The sequence below is a fragment of the Ursus americanus genome, chromosome 1 (genome assembly GCF_024610735.1).
Source record: "Ursus americanus isolate L20-20 chromosome 1, mUrsAme1.1.p, whole genome shotgun sequence".
Lineage (NCBI taxonomy): Eukaryota > Metazoa > Chordata > Mammalia > Carnivora > Ursidae > Ursus > Ursus americanus.
In genome coordinates this window covers 63302058-63321582 of record NC_142127.1, presented here as the reverse complement: position 1 = coordinate 63321582, position 19525 = coordinate 63302058, and the positions used below count along the sequence as shown (strand labels likewise).

Genomic DNA, 19525 nt, shown 5'->3' with positions numbered 1-19525 from the left:
AAGTTAGAAAAGCTGTCCCAGAGGCAGTGACTTTGGAGTTGGAATTCTGATGAACTTTTGCAGTTCAACAGACAGACAAGCATCAGGTAGGTCATTTACGGGCAGTAGGGACAGCTTGTGCTGAGGCTGGGGAATTTGACATTGCTTGGTGGGCTTCAAAAAAAGGAAATTCAGAGTGTGCAGAAGCTGTAAAAGGGAGAATGAACAGGAAAAGTGCTTGGGAGTTAGAAAGGGATTAGCCTAGCCTGTGATGGGGATTTTTAAGGCATGCCAAGGAACCCACACTGCATCTTTTAAGGCATGGAAGGTCACTGAGACATTTTAGATGAGAGAAAACAATATTTGCTTTGCATTTCCCAAAAAGCATGCAAGTATCTGCCAATAAAATTCTTCACAATGCTTGGAGCATTCCTTAAACCTTTCTCTTAAGGGATAAAAATCAAGTTGTAGATACCTTATTGACAAAACATGATAGGAAAATTAAGAGGTAGAAAATTTATTCAGCAAGATTTGGTTGTTTTAGTTATACAGTTGATTCTCATTAGTTGCAATTGTTATGCTCTAAAAAGTTGCTGTGAGCATGATCCTGGCGTTCTGGGATCAAGCCCCACACTGGGCTTCTTCGCTGGGAGCCTGCTTCTTCCTCTCCCACTCCCCCTGCTTGTGTTCCCTCTCTTGCTGGCTGTCTCTATGTCAAATAAGTAAATAAAATCTTAAAAAAAAAAAAAAAGTTGCTGTGAACATGGAATTAGTGAACACTGAACCATTGCTCCCAGGGGAAATATAGAGTTAGGTTCCTGAAGCCTCTGGTCATATCAACCAATCAATTCATTACCTTGTTTTATATGTCTTTCTGTTTGAAGATACCTTATTTAACATATATTGTTGGTTTATTAATATTGAACTCACAGCCAACAGCACTACAACTCACGCCTGAACAAAGCTTATCTAACACACACATTTTCTCTGTAAGGTACATCAGAGCTTTCTTGTTTTTAGAAGTACTAGACAGAACTTCAGAATTATGCTTGAGGGGTACTTTAAGTAACAAAATTACTAACAAAAGCACAGAAATAAAAAACATGGCACGATTAAACTGCACTCATTTATTATATGAGAGCTAAAAAAGAAAGCAGAGCTTTACCTTGTTTGACCTCAGCTGGGAATGTGCATATTGCTGCTCTGCACATGTACCTGAATGGCTGCAAAAGCACTGCAAAAATTGATTTTGGTATTATAAATAAATTTTAGCAAGAAGGCAAATTCACAAATATGGAATCTGTGAATAATGAAAATAGGCTGTATATTTACAGTTGCTAATTTTAAGTAAACTCTAAGAAAGATTTCGTTGAATTCAATAGGCAGACTATTACAGGACATTCCTGGAACACTTGCTAGGCAAAAATTACTGTAAGTCTGCCAAAACCTAATGTAGAAAATATTGTGTTTGCATAGTATTGATTCATAGGAAAAGACAGGTCTAATATAAATAATCTTGAAAAAAATGATGAATTTTCATTTTTTTTAAAGATTTTATTTATTTATTTATTTGACAGAGAGAGACAGCCAGCAAGAGAGGGAACACAAGCAGGGGGAGTGGGAGAGGAAGAAGCAGGCTCCCAGCGGTGGAGCCTGATGTGGGGCTCGATCCCAGAATGCCGGGATCATGCCCTGAGCCAAAGGCAGACGCTTAATGACTGCGCTACTCGGGCGCCCCAAATTTTCACTCTTAAACACTGAATCCAATCAGTTTTCATGACAAAACTTTTATATACTCAGCATTCAAATCCAATGATATATGACAGAATTTTGTCCTGGACAAAAATCTTCTGAAATTTTTGTCATATGTGGCATTTAAAGTAGACTTAAGAAAATTATCACTGAGCATTCTTTGTATTTCTGAGGTAGAAAAAAGGAAGGAAGGAAGGAAGGAAGGAAGGAAGGAAGGAAGGAAGGAAGGAAGAAAGAAAGAAAGAAAGAAAGAAAGAAAGAAAGAAAGAAAGAAAGAAAGAAGAAAGGAAGGAAGGAAGGAAGGAAGGAAGGAAGGAAGGAAGGAAGGAAGGAAAAAGAAAGAAAGAAAGAAAGAAAGAAAGAAAGAAAGAAAGAAAGAAAGAAAGAAGAAAGAGAGGAAGGAAGGAAGGAAGGAAGGAAGGAAGGAAGGAAGGAAGGAAGGAAAAAGAAAGAAAGAGAGAGAGAAAGAAAGGAAGGAAGGAAGGAAGGAAGGAAGAAAAAGAAAAAGAAAGAAAGAAAGAAAGAAAGAAAGAAAGAAAGAAAGAAAGAAAGAAAGAAAGAAAGAGAAAGAAAAAGAAGGGAGGGAAGGAAGGAAGGAAGGAAGGAAGGAAGGAAGGAAGGAAGGAAGGAAGGAAGGAAGGGGGAGGAAGGGAAGGAAGGGAACTCTGAACTAAAATTTTGAGTAAAGAAATATATGTCACTAATGCATAACTTGATTAAATTCTCAGAAGGTTAAACAGAAAGTGAACAATGGGTTCCATTAATGATGTTTCATCTCCTTTCTCCTGCTTCTTGTTGATGTTGATCTATGCAACGATGGCTTAACTGAAATATGCCTACTCAGAATAATAGCTTTTGTCAGCCAAGAAGTCAAAACAGTAGGAGCACTAATAATACATATTATGTATGCATTAGTATCAAGTAAGGAGTGTTCCTAACTAGGGTACCTTTCCCTCAAATGCTGTAAAAGCATTTTATTCTGTTCAGCTGTCAAAAATATTAACATTTATTGAAGTAATTGTTCAGCTTTGTAAAATTCAACTTAAATTTAGAAACAACATAATTAGTTTATATGAATTAAAAGGCTGTGATAATTTCTTCTTGACAATTATTCCTTCACATGTTCATTTATAACTTATTCTTTTGATCTAATAATGATGTAAGTCCTCTCACAAAGGTAATTACCAGTACTAGAAAATAAAGAATTAAGGCAGTATGAACAATGCATGTTTGTGTTTTAAGATTATTGCTTTGATTGGGTTTTGTGTTTAGCTTTAAACTTTAGGTCCAGAAAGGGGAACACAGTACTTATATCACTCCTATTACTGTAAAAGAGTGAGCATCCTATTCTTCACTAGATATAAATATCTTCTTATAAGTAAATCTTAAAGGGATTTCTCTGGGGTGCCTGACTGGCTCAGTCAGTAGAGCATGCGACTTTTGATCTTGAGGTCATGAGTTGAGCTCCATTTGGGGCATAGAGCTTACTTTAAAAAATGTTAAAAATCTATAAAAGGATTTCTCAATTGGGTTTTCATATACAGGTCACTGAGTGTTCTCCATAAAGCATTTATTTATTTATTTAAGAAATTACAAAAATAGATTCCATATATTTATTGTAATAAACTGAAAAGAATCCCAGGGGAATAGAACAGAGAACACAAATTCACAGTTTGTCATAAGTAATTCATGTGAAATCATGATTTCATTCATTCTACTTCTCAAGGACACAATTCTATTCCCCTAGCTCTTTTGTATTTTCAGTCCCACCACTTTCACTTTATTCTCATCAGAAAATCCAATTCATAGACTCCCTTACTTTTTTTCCCTCCCTATTGTCATTCCTACCGTTTTCATTTTCTGGGGCTTCATTCCATTCTGGGGGTTTTGTGCTTTTGAACTATTTGCAGGAACCCTTTTAAAAATAGTATAAAAATATAGGGTGCCTGGGTGGCTCAGTTGGTTAAGCTTCTGACTCTTTTAATTTTGGCTCAAGCCATAATCTCAGGGTCATGAGATCAAGCCCTGAGTTGGGCTCCACACTCAGAACAGAGTCTGCTTGAGAGTCTCTCCTTCTGCCCCTTCCCCTGCTTGTGCACCCTCTAAATAAATAAATAAATAAATAAATAAATAAATAAATAAATAAATACCTTAAAAAATTAAAATAGTATAAAAATATAAATCACAAGTACAAAATTGCCAGGGTTGTTTGCAGACATTCAAATTGACCTGTACAAGAGAGGGGACCTGTAGCTTAAAATTCATTAGCTTTAAGTCAGTCTCTGCTTATGCCCTTTCCTCTCTAGGTTAGAACTGGGATTTAACATTCAACCACATTGGGTTTTTTTTCTTTTTTTAAAATTTTAAGTTTTTATTTTAATTCCAGTTAACATACTGTATTATATTAGTTTCCTGTATACAATATAGTGATTCAGCAATTTCACACATTGAGTAGTACTCATCAGAATAAGTGCCCTTCCCAATCCCCATCATCCACTTCTCCACTTCACCCATCCTGTCACTCCCTTCCCTTCTGGTAACCATTAATTTGTTCTCTGTAGTTAAGAGTTTCTTTCTTTCTTTCTTTCTTTCTTTCTTTCTTTCTTTCTTTCTTTCTTTCTTTCTTTCTTTCTATCATTTGTTTCAGGGGTACAGGTCTGTGATTCATCAGTCTTATACAATACATAGCACTCACCACAACAAATACCCTCCCCAGTGTTCATCACCCAGCCACCCCATCCCTTCCACCCCCCCCCCACTCCAGCAACCTTCAGTTTGTTTCCTGAGATTAAGATTCTCTTATGGTTTGTCTCCCTCTCTGGTTTCATCTGGTTTCATTTATTCCTCTCTTCCCCTATGATCCTCTGCTTTATTTCTCAAATTTCACATATCAGTGAGATATGATAATTGTCTTTCTCTGATTGACTTATTTCACTTAGTGTAATACTCTCTAGTTCTATCCACGTCATTGCAAATGGCAAGATTTTATTTTTTGATGGCTGCATAATATTCCATTGGGTATATATACCACATCTTCTTTATCCATTCATCTGTCAATGGACATCTGGGCTCTTTCCATAGTTTGGCTATTGTGGACACTGCTGCTATAAACATTGGGGTGCAGGTGCCCCTTCAGATTACTACATTTGTTTTTTGTTTTTGTTTTTTTTTAAAGATTTTATTTATTTATTTGACAGAGATAGAGACAGCCAGCGAGAGAGGGAACACAAGCAGGGGGAGTGGGAGAGGAAGAAGCAGGCTTCCAGTGGAGGAGCCTGATGTGGGGCTCGATCCCAGAATGCCGGGATTATGCCCCGAACCGAAGGCAGACGCTTAACGACTGAGCCACCCAGGTGCCCCTAGATTACTACAGTTGTATATCTTGGGTTAAATACCCAGTAGTGCAATTTTGCTGGGTCATACGGTAACTCTATTTTTAACTTTTTGAGGAACCTCCATACTGTTTTCCAGAGTGACTGCACCAGCTTGCATTCCTGCCAACAGTGTAGGAGTGTTCCCCTTTCTCCGCATGCTCACCAACATCTGTCGTTTCCTGACTTGCTAATTTTAGCCATTCTGACTGGTGTGAGGTGGTATCTCATAGTGGTTTTGATTTGTATTTCCCTGATGCCGAGTGACGTTGAGCATTTTTTCATTTGTCTGTTGGCCATTTGGATGTCTTCTTTGCAGAAAAGTCTGTTCATGTCTTCTGCCCATTTCTTGATTGGATTAGTTGTTCTTTCAGAGTTGAGTTTGATAAGTTCTTAATAGATTTTGGACAGTAGCCCTTTATCTGATATGTCATTTGCAAATATCTTCTCTCATTCTGTTGGTTGTCTTTTGGTTTTGTTGACTGTTTCCTTTGTTGTGCAAAGGCTTTTTATCTTTTTTAAGTCCCAATAGTTCATTTTCGCCCTCGCTTCCCTTGCTTTTGGCAAGGGTGTCTAGGAAGAAGTTGCTGCAGCCGAGGTCGAAGAGGTTGCTGCCTGTGTTCTCAAGGATTTTGATGGATTCCTGTCTTCATTCAACCACATTCTCGTGGAATCCAACTCTTCATCTCCTCAGGACCCACCTCCAGGTAATGAAGCAAAGATGTAGCAAATAATATGACCTTGTACATTGCCACCACTGAAGATTTATGATCAATAATCTGGTCTGAATTCTCAATACTAGCTGAGAATTTTACAACATCTCCTTAGGACTCTCCTTGTCTTCATGAAGGCAGTGTCAAGCATTCTCAATAACCCTCCAATCTCTGATCCTCCTGCATCTCCTAGAAGTCAGCAGAAACTCTTGCCTCTTACTTTATAGGAAAAAAAAAAGACTTTAAGAAATCTCTCAGTTTCTTTTTATCATCCCTACTCACACAGTTGCACAGGCACCCATCCATTTTCCTTCTTGTTACAGCAGTGAACCAACACCACCATCTGTTCTTTGGATCACTTTCCCTTCTGTCTTTAGGATCTGCGCTTTCTCAATCATCTCTTCCTTCCCTGAATTCTCAACTTCTCTTCTGGCTCTTTCCCATTTTCTCCACATATGGACCTGTCTATATTCTTCTTTTTAAGACCAATTTCTTGACTTCTTAAAAGACTTATGGAACTTAACTATATTTACTTTTTGTCCAACTCCTTTCATATGCTATTACCACCTGCTTTTATTGACCACTGCACTAAAACAGAATTATTTAAGTACTTTTGTCACTAAATGCAATGAAAACTTTGATTTGTATCTTAGTTACATTTTTGGAACTCTTCAGTTTCATATTACCATTTAGTGTCCCTTTGCGTTTTGCCTGGCATACCTTTCCTCTTATCACTTTATCTACTCTACTGAAGTATCTTTTGTTGAACCGAGGATAAGTAGTTCCTACTTATATAGACACGGTTGAGGAATAAATGAGATAATTAGGTAAAATCCTCAGTACACTCACTTGACATATAATTGGTGTTACAAGGGGGCTCAGGTTAACCTTGTTATCGATAAAGAATGTTGTATGTCAATTATATCTCAATAAAATAGAAATAAATAAATAAATAAACAAATAAATAAATAAAGTTGTTGATGTTGATGCTATCTCCCTAAAGTTATAATGAACTGAAATTTAACAATCACCCAAATGTGTAACTCTAATACCAGGAGTGAATATTTTCTTGCATCATGCATTTATTCTTGCACTCAAGACACCTATTACCATTGATTATGTCTGAGTTTACAATTCAGAATTGTAACAACTAAAGGTGTTAGAGAAATAATAAAAAGTCAAAACTCTTTTTTTGTCTTGTACTCTCTCTTTCCTTCTCCAGTGGTTATAGTGGTATGATATATACCTGATGTATGTATGTGTGCACTGGGGTGAGGGGAAAGAAAAAGAAAACTTTCTTTTGGTTGGAACTACTACAATCAAAAGGTTTGGAGAGAAAAATGGCTCTTTATGTTATTATGTAGCCCAGAGTCTTTTAAAGTGGGAGAACAGATATGTGAAAAGTGCATTTCTGGGGCACTTGCTTGCCCTCTTCCCAGGGACTTTAAGCAAGCTGGTTTATGGATTTAATGTGGGTAGGAAATCAGCAGGAAGTCTAATTCCTGGTCTGATCACAACTAGCACAATGCAATTCGTAAGATGTTATTTTGAATACTAATGTCCTACATCTAAATTATACGTGTATGTATTACTTTGCCTTTCTGTAATTAGAGCAAGGTCATTTTGGAAAATCACCAGCAAGTCTATGCAATACCTAAGAGCTATATTATTTTTTCCATTCATGTTAAATTTCTTCTCTGATGTAATTTGTCTCTTCTGCGCTTAGAAGGTTTCTTCAGTTTGTGCCTGAATTGACCTTCTCTGAACCAAATATCAGATCAACTTCAAAGCAAGTTGAACTGGTGACACAATTATTATGTCACAGCATTGAGTATTGGAATTGAAACAGGATGCAATGCAGTTGGCTGTCAGTAGTTTAACTGTGTGTAGAGTCTAAAGTGAGGTGAACTGCCTATGCAGCTTAAACCTTTCTCACTAGAGATAAGGGGCTATTTATCATAACTACATCAACTAACAAGAAATAGACAATATCATAGAAATCATAATGATCAATTTTTAATTTCACAGCTTTTAATTATTTGGAGTCACTAACATTGAGTGAGAAGAAAACATACGCTCCTTTTATTAGGGTCGTTCAATCACAAGTGACACTAGGACTAAGTTAAAAGAATGAGTCACCTGTACCGCAAAAGAACCAATTTCCATTTGCTAACGTGTTGTCAGGAAAGTCCACCGGGCAGCCTGAGTGCTGTCATACTTAGAGCCAGCTGTCAGGGTAAATTAGCAGAACCATTTTTCTCTTCTTGTATGAACTGTTTATAGCTCACCAAGAAGGACAGCATTTAGATGAATTGTGTTTTAATGGGAAGAGGAAAGGTTGTGGAGCCAGCAATTTTGAATGTGTAGGACTTTTCTTTCCCCCTTTTAAAACTAAAACATAAAAATGACATGTATTATAAAAGAATATATGTATCATAATAAAAATAGCACATTATAAGAATAATAGATACATAAACACACATACGCATATACACATACACACACATTCCTTTTTTCCTGTCATTCTCAGGTTGACCCAAAACACTTCCTAGAAATAACCAATGCGATCAGCTTATGGATTGCATTCCTGTCATAATTTTTTTGGTCATTCTTTCATTTTAACATCTCTACAGCCCTTCATTCTATTAAGACTATATAGTAATTTACTTAACCAGCCCCTTAGTGTAATTGAAGTTGTTTCTAGTTTCCCACCATCACCCCAATAGCCCCCCTAAAATGCCACAAAGAACAGACTGATATAAAAGTAAGTACCAGTTTGAATGTCAGTTTTGTCATTCCCTAGATATATGACTTTGGGTGAGTCATTTAGTCTTTTGACACCTCCGTTTTCTTGCTTGCATACATGGGGAACACCCTGCCAATCACTGTGCTGAGAACCAAATGTGATGATGCACACGCAACACCTCAGCTTGACACCAGTGTGAACACTGCTGTGGACAAATGCCCACGTGCAACCCAAACCTCCAGTCCTGTATTTGTATTTTTGACTTTCTAAAAATGATGAAAACACACATTTTATTGAGAACAAAAGGTAATACAATAGCAGAGATTTTAGAGGAGAATTAGGAACACAAATTGTAACGTGAGCGCATCATTTTTTGACCAGTCATTTTGCAAATGGACTTCTCCATCTTAGTGTAAACATACCTGAGCTAGGAGTGGTGGATGGCTAATACTTAGGTGTTTCTGACAGAATATTCCAGTTATACTAAGGTCCTTTCAAAATGTATGAAGAGACAAGTTTAAAGGAAAAAGGACAAAACCAATTTCCATAATTAAGCTCAATGGTAGGACAAAGCAGAAAAATACACTCTGCATAGTGTCAGCTCTCAGCTGACATAGATGGGAGACACCTCAGAGAAGATGCATATGTAATCATCAGAATAATATATTTAAAGCTTATTTCACTCATTTTGAAAATAGAGATACTTTTGTAATTGGACCTGTTATATATATTACATATAAATCTTATTTAAATATATATATAATTCTTATTTTATATGGAATAATGGTAAATAAATGAAATGCTTGAGATCTTTTTAGACTCGGGGTAATATATTCATATTGAACAATATTATGGTTATAGATGTGAGTAATTCAAATATCTTTTCAAAGATAATTTCTTTTTTCTCTAGAATAGTTACAGAATTTACTCAGTTAAAGAATCATGGTGGTAAATAAAAATATTTTTATGTCTGAGTAGGTTAATCTGAATGCAGTTACTACTAAATGATGAGTCCTTAAAATATACATTTTAGAGACATTACATGTTTTAATTAAATCTTAGGAATGAGGCTTTGCTCGAAATCTTGAGGTAAAAATATTATTTGCATAGAGGTCAATGATTGTTACGCAGACGTTATCCTTTCTTTTGGTACAATAATCACCATACCTTTTTAAGAAGAAACTGGAGTCCAATTGCAAGAAGTTAAAATGATTTCCATCCTTTCCTAGAGGAAAAAAGAATGGGCTGCAAGTGTGTTTACCATCCCACTACGTGGTGGCACTTATTTTGCCCACCTCTCTGATGCATGTAGCATTTTTGCTTCTGTTTCTCTTCTGCTGAGTACTTTTGCCCCTCTTCCTTGGGATCTCACTCAGACACCTGCACTTCCTATCATATCATTTTCCCAAGAGGTTTTCTGTCTCTTCTCCTCCCAGGGAGGACAGCCTTTCATGATTACGACCATGAAGCAGTTTGAACGCGTGTGCATGTTTGAGGCAGAAACATGAGAGGAAAAAAATAGGAACATCCTTAGAAAAGGCTTCCCACTTTCAGAAGTTCAAACACATCTCTTGGTATCTCTCTCTCTCTCTCTCTAAGATTTTATTTATTTATTCAAGAGAGAGAGAGCACAAGCCAGGGAAGCAGCAGAGGGAGAGGGAGAAGCAGACTCTTTGCTGAGCAGGAAGCCCGATGGGGGGGCTCAATTCCAGGACCCTGGGACCATGACCTGAGCTGAAGGCAGACACTTAACCAAATGAGCCACCCAGGCATCCCATCTCTTGATATCTCTTATGAAGCTTAGATTTCCTTAGTATTTTATGTAAGATAATAATTTATCACACAAACTTGGACACTTGCAGAGTAAAAAGAGGTACTAACCACAAAGAACACTGGGGAAATAGGCATAATCCAGGACTGTCTAAAGCAAACTAGGACATACGTTCACCCTAATTTTTATTTAAATTCAATTAGCCAACATACAGTACATCATTAGTTTCAGATGTAGAGTTCAATAATTCATCAGTTGCGTATAAGACCCAGTGTTCATCGTATCATGTGTTCACCCTAATATTAATTTTACGTTTGCTTTTAAAAATTATTAATTTAAATATGTAAAGGAATACCTTCAGACTCAAAGGGACTACTGCAATTAATGGTAAAATAATTTTGTGGTAACACCAGTTTGCCTTACTAGAAAATAAATCATCAGTTATTCAATTTCTTACAAAAGAGAGCAATACATCTCACTATTAACATTAATAATGCAAAAAGCATCTGAATAAATTTAATGCCTTAGGGAAATAGTAAATAATGTTGGAGCACTGAGAAATACAAGAAATGTATTCCTTGATTTTGATTTAAGTATAATTAAGCTAAACGTAATTTTCTATGGATCATTATTTTAAAGTCAAAATCTGTGGAGATACTATAGTAATTTTTGTTAGTTCTTGCAATTATTTTATAAATTCCATGTTTTGACATGTTACCACATTTTACTTAATGTATTCATATTGAGACCAAAATATTCTACTCGACTAAGGGAAAAATAGAAAAATGTTTAATAATACATACAGTGCAAACACTGTATTTGTACTTGAAATATAGTAAAATATGATTACTAAATTTTAAAATTAATCTTCAAAATTAGGTGCATTTTATGATTGCCAACTTAGTCTGTTTTTGTTGATCGATTTTCCAAATTTTTCTTTTCTTTAAAATTTTGTTTTTAAATGTTTAATGATTAGTCCAATCATTTTGTGACTCAACAATGCATATGTAAAAGTAATTTGTGTTGATTTTTGAGAACTTCATTGCCATGACTGGGTCTCTCTAGAATCCTACCTGCTCGCAGGGTGATGGCACCACCAGACCATGCACACAGTCTTAGAACTAACCCTAACTTTCCGTATCTCTCACCCAAGACCCTTCTGGTCATTTATTCACCTGTATATTATTATATTATTATATATATTATATTATATTATATTATATTATATTATATTATATTATATTATATTATATTATATTATATTAATATTATACCCATGGTGCTCTGTATTCTCAGCCTCTTAACTCTAAAATCACTACCAAATTCTTTTCTTAATACTCTCTAAAACCACCGTTCAATGATCCGCAAATTCCTCTATATTTTCAACTTGCACCTATTTCATCTCTCACTTTCCATGTAACTCAGGATCTGGAAATGTGGTTAAGGTGGTTGAAATCATCTAGCTCCTCACAATTCTTTCTAGACTGCTCTTCCTCCTATTTTTGAAGAAAAAGCCCTTCCTCTTTCAGGCCAAGATCATCCTCATTACTGTCCCCATTTCTCATTACTAAAGTCTACAGACCTCTCAATTAAGTCTGGTGTTTGCATAATAGTGTCATATTTTGGATGAAAAATCTACGTTCCCAAAGCCTAATGAAGTACTTTTTATGTACGTAGGGGCTATGTGCTGACATGATTTTGTGAAGTGTTTGTTCATATCATTTACCCATTTTTAGTGGAGTGTTTAACTTTTTATCATTGATTGTGGGTGTTCTTGGTGTCTCAAGATTACCAGTTTTTTTCTTAAATATATGCATTACATGTATCCTCTTTCATCTATGGTTTGTCTATTCATTTTCTTAATGATGTCTTTTGAGGAGATTATTCTAATCTTGGTAAAGTCTAATGCATTTTTTTCCTTTATGGTTATTACTTTCTGGGATCCAAATTGTGAAAATAATCTATTATGTTTTCTCCTAACAGCTTTATATTTTAAATAGTGATATACATTTCCTAATTTACTTTTTGTGTATTTTGTAAGATGTGGGTCAAGATTCATTTTTTTTTCTATGTGGATGTCTACCATAATTAGTTGACTAGAATTTCATTTTTCCATTGAAACATTTTGGCACTTTGTTGACAATCAAATAACCACATGGTCCTATTTCTGGTTTCCTGTTCAGTCTCATTTATCTATCTTTTGGTCATTATACCATACCACATTGTTTTGATTACTGTAGTTTTGTATTAAGTCTCAGATGATCTTGGGTCAGGAAATCATTTATCAACTGGCTTCTATTACTCCCACTCAAACAGCATTCTAAGGTAACATTCTGGATTCCCTGTTACTAGTGTCATCTTGGATTCTATATCCAATAAGCCATCAAAGTTTCTTTCATTCCATCTGGGATACAGTATTGTTTCATTTTAATGATATTGGTCTCCAGGGGAGATGGAGCAGTTCTAAGTACTTTTGCTTAGCCTTTACTACCTTAACAGCTTTTCTTCCTTAAGTCAGAGAATGTGGCAATGTGAAGAAAGCTCTTGTGCCAGCTGCTGTGTTGTATGAATTCAGAGACCAGGGAAATGATAACTGGGGAAATCTGAAGACTTTGTGCATTTTAGTGTGAGATGATCCTGGGTCAGGAAATCATTTATCAACTGGCTTCTATTACTCCCACTCAAACAGTGTTCTAAGGTAACATTCTGGATTCCCTGTTACTAGTGTCATCTTGGATTCTATATCCAATAAGCCATCAAAAAGTATGGATAATCTCCCTTCTTCAGTAGACGGGAAATGGTCATGGATCTCTTTGGGTAAAGACAACGGGGATGCTTATTTTATATACTAATAGAGATATTACTGTGTCCTTCCTCAAGGGGACCCACCATTCTCTTCAATCAATGGATATTGGATCTAGGCAGTGACTAATATCTGGATCCAAAAAAACCTGTAACTTTCCATTTTGGTGGGTGACATCAGCCTTCTGCTTGCCAACACTTTTTTTTCTTGTTATGCAAGTTACATAACACCCTATCAGCTGTGCTTGGAACAGCATGATCTCTCAATCATCCCACAGATCCCTGAGGGTCAAGGCACCCCCAGTGCTACTCTGACCTTGCTGCCCATTATAGTAATTACATCTAACTTGCCTTTGGTGGTTAAGTACTGCCACCTGGCCTCTGACATTCCAAACTTCTGTGAAAGGGATGCCGAGTTCTATCTGCTCATACCACCGCACAGAAATCCACTACTGAGCTTCATAAAGATGCCTGTGCATCTCTTCTACCCTACCCCCAACACCTTCAAAGCATTCTGTACTGACTTAAAAGGGAACATTTTGTCATGCTCCTGAAGAAAAGAAGTAGATAGTTAGGTGATGGGTTTTCTGATTTTCCATAATAAATCCATCTTAACTTTTTCACCTCTCTGGGCCTTCTGACTTCTTCCTCAATATTCTAGCAAGGCAGCTCTTGAATAGTCACCTTATTTACTCTAGGCTATCATTGTGTACAGACTTTAAGAGGATTAACCCAGCACAGTATTATAATTGGTTCTAGGTGTCCCTTTACTGAATATTGAATCAAGAATGAATATTCCCAAGTTATTGAATAATACCCTTTCCAGTCTTACTCTTCATCTTCTAGTCAAATGTATTTGTTCTAGCTCTTGCCTGTACACGTTAGCTAGATTCTACAGTTCCTTTGGAGAGTTTGCTATTTACTTCTGGACTTGGACACACATCTTTTTGTTCAGATTGTTTAATGATGTACAAACAATCTATGATGTGGAGAGACAAAAATTGGGGAGGATAGGCAACAATTTGTGAGAAATCTGCTTAAGATGGGGTATCCACAGTGCTTCCAAACAAGGAAGACTGTTCTCTGCTTGTAGAGGAAGAAGCTGCTTCTGACAGCCCATCAAGTTTGGGGTTCCATGAAATACACAGTTTTGAGTTTCTCAGAATTATCCACCTGAAGTTTCCACCCCAGATTTCAAGGTCTTACTCTTTTCCTAAGAAGACATTGACTTGGAAATTGGAAACCTACTGAAAAAATAAATGCCATATCCTTTGTAGCACCTCCTCCCCTCAACTTAGATCTAGGCCCGATTTTCAGCATAGTCTGACCTATGACATAAGAGTCTCTCCATATATCCCACTATCACTATAGAAACTTTGTCCTTCACAATGCTTCTTGCATTGATAGTTACTGATCTGCACCTGCCTTTTTTTTTTTCAAAATTGTAAAGCAATTAAAAAGTTTGAATTACCATTGTCTCCATCCTGTTTATATTTCAAAGATAGTGTATATCCTACCACTTTATATTGCATAGGCACTTTATCACACCTTCAGGGAGAAGCTTAGCAATTGTCATGCTAGTGCTCATCAGGGGTTAAAATCATGGGTCTACACCAGAAATGGGATCCTTATCACCTAATGACCTATCAGTGATCTAGCTCCAAAATTCCATCCTAGGGTTTCAGTTTTTAACCCATTACATCTAACTAGTTTAACCAAAATCTCTCTGAAGGGAAATCTTGAGACAAAAAAAAAAAAAAAAAAAAAGACTGGAGATACAGGGAGTGGAGCAAGTGGAAAAAGAAAATAAATGCAAAGGTATCAAAGGAGACTAGTGCTCGGTCACAACAGGACATTCTGAGGAGCCTTATAAATTGTATCTATTTTCCTGGTGGGGATGGGGGGCTCCCATTTGCCATTGTCCAGTGATGGCTCTGTGGACATTAACTCCTCTATACTTATGGCATTGGTGAAGTCTTATGTAGGGAAGTGAGCAGTCCACTATATGGGGTCAGGTCAAAGTACTATTTAAGTACAGCTAAATAAAGCTGGATGAAGTCTGTTCATAGGTAGTCATGGCAGTAAAGACTGGGATAATAAGTGGAACTAAGAGAACGTGCAGCAGTGCCTGAGACTTTTCTGAAAAGGAAGCATATATTTTCACATATTTTTTAACTTCCTATAAAATCAATGTTCTTCACTCACGCTTAATAAATGCTGTTAGAAAATACTACATATGGAAATGTCTGTATTTTATTATGTTAAGCTGAGCTAATTCAGATACATGATGTTTGACTTGCCCAGAAACACAAACGATTTTTGTGAAGAAATTAGTGTAACTTTAAAGTTTTAAAAAAATCCACACATTCTTTGTTGCTCTTCCCAGGTTTTAACCACGGATATAAGTTCTTTCTTGGGCAAATTTGAGACGTTGTTGGTTTGTTCATTTTTCTTTCCTTTCCTTTTTTTTTCTGTTTTCATTTGCATTTGAGTTAACAATTTTCTCATTCAGAGTAACTGGAATTTTCATATAAAACTCAGAATCAGGTAGAGCATTCAGAGATTCAACCCTAGTACTTCACCAAGTAATTGTCTGAAGGAATAGGGTTCTGTGCTTCCGTTTCACCCCCTTCTTTTCAGGACAGACACTGCTAATAAAATCAGTGTTTTCTTTTCCATTGACTCCAGTTATGGCCTTAGATCCTTTCTCAACATAATGCTTTGGGAAGTCCTAGTTGGAACGTAGAATGAAATATAATTGCTATTTTGGGAATCATTTTTAGTAGAAAATTCTTACCTTCCTTTTTCTTCCTTTACTTCTCCATGATTTCTAAGGATGGATAAGAAAAAAACTCTTATCTTCCTTTTTCTTCCTTCTCCTTCTCTATGATTTCTACGGATGGAAAATATTCTAATATGTAAGAGTTATAGCTTTTAATTAAATAAAATATGTTCTACCTTTTATTAGCCATAATAAATATATTTTGTAATGTATTCTATACTTCCCCTGTTAATTGAGCCATTCTTAAATTAAGCAACAATAACTCAGAAAACATTTTGTTTAATTGTTTGGGAAATAATGTAAAAGTGTGGACTAAATATTAAATAAAGTGAGTTATTGGTTTCAATTAAAATTTCTGAAATATAGCAGTGCCTTTGACAAATCTTGCTGAAATGCTAAATGGCAGTTCCCGTTATCTTTCATAAGGAAATACATTGTTTTAGAAATGGAGATTTGCCTTCAAGTTGGAATTAATTTTGATATGAGCCCTTGTTTAGTTTTACTATAGATGTCGTGAGAAATTTTTGAAGCTTGTAATACACTCAGTAACGTTTTTAATGTGGATAGCCATACAAACTTGAAGTAGGAGTTTGTTTTTGAAGAAATAATAGAACTCTGTGGGATTCAGGCCAGTAGACTCATGGGGCCATACAATCCCAAGTCAGGAATTTAGGAATCACTGTATTATGCACCCTTTTCTGAACTTTGGCACAGTTTCTTGAAACATAAACTTGGAAGATATTTGGAAGGCTTTTTAAACTGCTCTCAATTACATAAGTACAAGATGGATAAGAGGCTTGTCATGATTAATACTCTTTTCCTACAGTAATGTGATTGATTTCTCCTCCTTTTTTCCCAAACAAAATTATCAAGAAAAATAGCATACCAATGTGGAAGAGTATTACTCTGGAAAACTTTCTTGTATATATCATAAATTTACTTCATATCCATTGCCTGCCCACAGTATTTAAGGTACTATTTCTAAGGTCGTTCGGGAAGAACAGAAATCCACAATTTTATCTTTAATGATCAGTTCAACATAAAGCATTACATTTCATAAAACCCCAACAGGCACCAGTTTGGCTCTTAAAAATGAGTGAAGCAACCAACCAATCTGTGTTTTAAAACAAAACTGCCGGGGCGCCTGGGTGGCATAGCGGTTAAGCGTCTGCCTTTGGCTCAGGGCGTGATCCTGGCGTTATGGGATCGAGCCCCACATCAGCTTCTGCTATGAGCCTGCTTCTTCCTCTCCCACTCCCCCTGCTTGTGTTCCCTCTCTCGCTGGCTGTCTCTATCTCTGTCAAATAAATAAATAAAATCTTAAAAAAAAAAATAAAACAAAACTGCCATACCAATCATTCAGCTTTAGAAATAATCTTCAAATCTAAATGTGTTAAATTTGTTTCCATTCATTTCTGGGGAACATGTTATCCTTATATAATTCTAATGCTTTTTATCTCTTAAAACAGTGGCAATATGTAAAAAAGCATCTGCTGGTATAAATACTTTGATACACATTTCCTAAAAGTCTTGCTTTTTAGTAAAAAGTAGTTAATAAGATACAATCAAGACAGAATAATACATATGATGAATTAAATTACATTTAAACTTCACAGATAATGTTTTGGTTAAGATACATAGTATCATAACTTGTTAAGGATAATTTCCGTAATTTAAATATTCTTCCAAGTTAACACAATGGCTGGGTTTTGATATTTCTTAATTGATTTCTTTTCCTTTTAGTCAGAAAGAATAAATTTTTTACCTGTTCACAAAACCCTTAAAGCTGATTTTTAAAACTTTATCATTGGATCACTGGATTAGTTCAGAGAACACATCTTAAGTGTCAACCCCTGGAATTCCTTAGATCAGTAATTTTCAGGGATTATTTTACTTAGACTGACCTTGGTCCATACCCCCATGTAATCAGGATGAGTGTGGTGACCCTTTTTTGTGTCATTGCTATGAAATCTAATTGTTTTATGTGCTCCCATCTCCTAAGGAGAATTCAGGAAAAACTGGGGTAAGAATAACTCTTGAACTATCTGGGTAGGGCATTGACTTTCACTGCTGCCTGAGATAATGAAAGGGTACTAAATCTACCGAAATAATAACCATTCTCCTTATGAAGTCAAGGAGTCTTTCCAAGCACTGCTTCTTTAGATGCAAGAAAAAGTGAACAAAACCCTCAAAGACAAAGAGGCATACTTGAGGTACACAAATTCTTTGAGATTATTTGAACTGTAGATATATGGGCTAGCGAACAGAGGAGCTCTCTAGTCTAGTGCCTTACTACCAGAGTGGATATGGAGGGGAGTTTCAATACCTTACTGTAAATCCCTAGAGGTGTTTTTAAAGTGCTAAAAGACATTAAAAGTGCCATGAAAAAGCTATTTACTAAGATGGTCAATAAGATTCCAAGTGATCTGGAAAGTACAAACTTAGAATGTTCCCCAGAAATCCATTTGAACTTCAAAACCTCCAGTAAATATCTTAGTAGAGAGCAGTACAAATAACATGGTAGGAGCAAAATTTTCGAATTAGGGAAAATATATGCCCTTTTGGCTAGTGTTCATAAAAGTATTAGGGAAAGGTCAAAACAAATAGCTTAAATTTTTGAATGGAATTTGATTCTCACTCTAAAATGTTAGCTAAACCTTCTTGCTATCAGTATGTTAGGGAAATGTTATATTGACAGAGAAGTTTATGATTTGGACTAAGAACATGAAAATAGTCTGTATCAATTTTAGATTAAAGTATAAATTTATCATATAATTGCTATCGATGTTACCCAACACATAGAAAAAGGACTAATCTTTTTCTCTTTCTTTTCTATTTTCTTCTACTTTAATTTTTGAAAAAACATAAAAGGTAGAGCCAAAAATACAGAAGTCATTAAGTAATACAGCTCCTCACTTTACTGGTGAGAAAACTGGGCGCACTCACTGCCTTGTACTATATTGTATAGTCTAAAGATCATGAATTTCTATGTTATTGCCTAAATTGTGTCCATAAGAGGATTGCTCTTTTTCTTTTCTTTTTTTTTTTTTTTTCTTTTTTTGGCTGTTTTGTTGCTACTGTTATTGTTTAGACTCATTTTTAAGTCTTAAAAGTATTAAGAATTTTATTTATAAAATAATTTTTGTATAATATTCTGAAGAGTTTTTATATTTAGGTCCTTGAGTTTAGTCCACTTCTCATTAATATCTATAATTAATTAACTAATAAACTTTTAGCTTCTCTTTAAAAATTTTAAGAAATTCCAGGATTGTTATCTCAACTATGACAATTTACACATGGTAAGTTAAATGACACTATAAAGACAAATCCATTTTAAGATAATATGAATGGGAAGTAACAATAGTTTTGATCAAAATATTGTCCTGGTGTAAGAGCTACTGCTTTTAACTTTCTTATTTATTTTTTAGAAAAAATCAATTTAATTGTCATAATGACCTCAAAGAAATAGTATGACTTAAACATGTGTCACAGATTTCCCTCAAAATATAAAATAATAAAGCATGTACTCTTCTCACTGATCAAATCAGGCTCAGCTATTGTTCCTCACTGATTAAGAGTTCATATAATTTATTTTAAAGAAGAGGCATT

The 19525-nt window shown here is 35.5% G+C and overlaps 1 long non-coding RNA gene across 1 annotated transcript in view; it reads right to left on the bottom strand.

The window, feature by feature from the left end:
• Window positions 1-19525, bottom strand: part of LOC148110776 (uncharacterized) — a 497911-nt gene that overhangs the window by 223150 nt on the left and 255236 nt on the right. The window contains exon 5 of the long non-coding RNA XR_015724380.1: window positions 15932-16027. This is a non-coding gene — a long non-coding RNA (uncharacterized LOC148110776). The remainder of the gene's footprint in view (window positions 1-15931; window positions 16028-19525) is intronic.